This window comes from Orycteropus afer, unplaced genomic scaffold, assembly GCF_000298275.1.
Source record: "Orycteropus afer afer isolate SDZICR_OR568_19922 unplaced genomic scaffold, OryAfe1.0 scaffold00203, whole genome shotgun sequence".
Classification (NCBI taxonomy): Eukaryota; Metazoa; Chordata; class Mammalia; order Tubulidentata; family Orycteropodidae; genus Orycteropus; species Orycteropus afer.
Window position 1 is genome coordinate 4,015,014 of NW_006921790.1, and position 3,754 is coordinate 4,018,767.

Below are 3,754 nucleotides of genomic sequence, written 5' to 3' on the forward strand. Positions count from 1 at the left end.
CCCTGTGTATGTGTAATTTAGTTGCCAACCAAAGATTTGGATAGATCGTACATGGAGATCCTGGGATTCATGGCTCTATGACTCCTCCTTTCTAGGATTCTTCCCTCACATTCTGACAGCTCTGTCAGAAGTGGACTACATGCTCTGACACCTCAAGTACCTGATGCCTTGAGCCACAGGTAGATTGGAAAATGAAGTTAGGAAGCATGCCAAAGCTCTCATGTCTCACAGGTTACAATTTCTGTTTTTCAAGAGTAGACTCCCCTCAGGTTTCTGCCTGTTTTCACTTTTCTAAGTCTTCAAATAAACTAACAAATATGTTATAATTACTAGCTACATTAAGGAAAACATTTTGACTTTATAATTCTATCTATAGAAAGTTTAATCTGACCAAGCTACTTGCTATTTCTAGAAGCTGGAAGTCTATTAAGAAACCTTTGAAGCTATTTCACGTAGAATTTTAGTAATAGAAGCAGTAAAGCTTCGGTTCCCAATTATCTATCAACTGCGACTTGTGTCTGTGGAGGTGGGGGAACACCATAGTCTATTTCTATGATTCAGAGGAACGTATTTCTGGAAGTAGGAATGCTTGGTGAACTCTATTACTATTATTGCTGTAACAAATTACCACATAGTTAGTGGCTTAAAAAGACACAAATTTCTTGTCTTACATAGAGTTTTGTAGGTTAGAATTTCAACATGAGTCTCATTGCACTAAAATAAAAATATTTGTAGGTCTGCCTTCTTATTTGATGGCTCTCAGGGACAATCTGTCACCTTGATGGCTCTCAGGGACAATCTGTCACCTTGTCTCTTTCAGCTTTTAGAGGCCTCCAAAATTACTTGGCTATAGTTCCCTTTTTCTATCTTCAAAGTCTGCAAGAGCAGTATCAGTCCTTCTCACATTACATCATGACAACTTAATCTTCTATAGTCAAATTTCCTCTTCTTTTAAATTTGATTACATTAGGTCACCTGGATAATTCAAATAATCTCCCTCTTTTAAATTCAGCTGATTAGCAACCTTAATTCTACCTGAAGACTTAATTTCCCTTTGGCATGTAATCGAAGGTATTTACAAATTCTAGGAATTAGGATGTGGATGTCTTTGAAGAGCCATTGTTCTGTCTACCACATAGACAAATGTCACTCAGGGTTATTCTCTGAGCCACTATTATTTGCTTCCAAACACAGTGGTGAACTAGGTGGACAGTGTTTGCCCCTGTGGAGCTCAGGAGATGCATTTCTGGATCATGCATTGGTGTGTATTTGACTTTTTTTTTTTTTTTTTTAATTTCCTTAAGTCATGACATACATTTTTGTAGCTATCATTTATACAATATTTGATTTATCCTCCCATGCAGTAAAGATGCTTACAATGTCCTTCATAATGTTAAACCTTCTACCTGCATCCAGTTGCCTGCTAAATTTTACCCTCCACCATTTCCTTCAGGTGTTCTCAGTGATATTTACATTTTAGTAGCCAAAACAATGCTGCTCCTTTTTCTTTTGAGAAAAGATTTGGCATTGTCACTTGCACATTCTCACTTCACTAGCAAAAAGATTTTGTAATATGGTGTCCTAATGTGCATATTATTTGGAAGTACAGAGTACATTTTTTGTGCTTGTTCTCATTGGTTGTAAGCATATCATATCACCCAGAATAGGAGGGAATATATATAATATTTGCAAATATATAATACTGTAAGATTTTTTTTTCAGGGACAAGTTCAGAGATAGCTGTCGTTAGTTCATAGATAAAACCAAAAAAACACAAACTCATTGACATCGAGTAGATTTCAACTCATAGCAATCCCTCCTTGGTTTTCTGAGGCAGTATCTCTATGGAAGTATACTGCCCAATCTTCCTTCTGAAGAGTGGCTGGTGGGTTTGAAGCACCAGCCTTCTGGTTAGCAGTCAAATGCCTTAGGCACTAGTTCATAGATAAGTTATATTAATTATTTATTATGATTACATTAATTAATATGGCAAAGAACAACTGTGTTATACTTGTATTTGAAGACCCTTCAAAAGGCAATAAAGAGGGGGAGTTTCAGCAAGATGGCGGGCTAGGCAGAAAGACTACACAGATCCTCTTCAACAAAGAAAAGGGAAACCAATTAACACAGACACAGAAGATAATCTTGGACCCCTGAGCTTTGAAGGGAAGGATATACAAGTGGACTAAATCCCAACTAGCAGAAGAATTTGTGTGAAAATACCAAAAAAGGAGATATACGGACCGGTGGTCTGGCAGCAATCCTGAGTGATCCTGATGGCACAGATAGGTTGGAGATTCCCGAGTGGTGGTAGGACCTAAGAATTAACCTAAAAATCACCCTGATAGCCAGGGACTGCACGGAGGACTGTGCACGATGGCTGGGGAACAAACGGAGAAGGTGAAGAGAAAGGTGGGCTGAACTTTGGACTTTTGCTGGTCCGGAGGGTGACCCCATTTTGAAGGTTTAAAAAGCTGCTTGACTATTTTGGATATTTAAAGAAACAGTGCTCTGGCAGATTACTGGAGCTTAAGAACATGTTCTGTTTTCCAGCAACCCCAAGGACACTAGGGACCTGCAAGACTGAAAAGGCATGACAGTCCTCTTGTTAATCTTATACCCCACACCAGCTTGGTGAAGAGAGATGTGGACATGACCCACTCCCACCTACCTTCTGGGCCCACAGGAACTCCATCACAGTCTGTGTGCTCAGACGGAGCTTGGGTGTCCTGCCCAGTCCTCCACCAATTTCATTTTTCTCTTTTTTTAATTTTATATTTTTCCTTTTTGCTTTCTTTTTTCTGGTGATTAGTTTGCTTATATTTGTCTGTTTTAAAACAACTAATATTATTAATGCTTTTCTCCTTTTTATTATTATTCTTAATCTTCCCCTAACAGGTCCTAGTTTTCAGCATTTTTTTCTTTTCCCTGTGCCTGGTTTAATTATTTTTTTCAAATTTAAGTTTTTTGTTTTTTTGTTTTTTTTTTCTTTTTCCTCTTGAATAACCCCATTGCTTGTTTTTGTTTTTGAATTTTTCCCATGTTTTTCTTTATTTATTATTCTCCTTCTCTACCTTTATTTTTCTTAGTGCTCTATCCCCAGATATTGCAGGTTTTCTTGTTTTTTCTTCTTTTTTTCCCATTTTTCTTTTTTTGGTTACTGTTCCTGTGTGACTACATGCTGCATTTTTTGTCCATGGACTTTAGGTTTGTTGATGGTTATTCAATTGTAATTTGTGTCTAACTGAGTGGGAGACACCAACAGTCCCTATAAGACACAACTACACCCACACCTCCTGCAACTTAACTTACTGAGCGAAAGCAACTACCTCCTTCTCCAACAATGGGCCAATGATAAAAAACAAACACCAAGAAGAGTCTGAATCACCCTTGGCTGTTCTTCACAAACAGTTAACAGAGATCTAAATACAACAACGCCATGATGCTTGAGAAACAACAGACCATCAGAGTCCACACAAAGAAGCAGGATAAAGTGGTAGAAACAAGGGAGCAGGATACAGACCCAGAACACACCCCTGAGGAAGAAGCAGCATTGAAACTCTCTGATAAGGAGTTCAAAAGAATTATCTTTAGGTATCTTCAAAGGATTGAGAGACAGACCAAAGAAAATACAGAGAAAAAAACCTTAGAAGAATTTTGGAACAAAATACAAGAATAAATGACAAAATAAATGAAAAATTAGAAATGATTCTAAATCTACAGATAGAAATCCAGAAGATTAATACTAAATTGT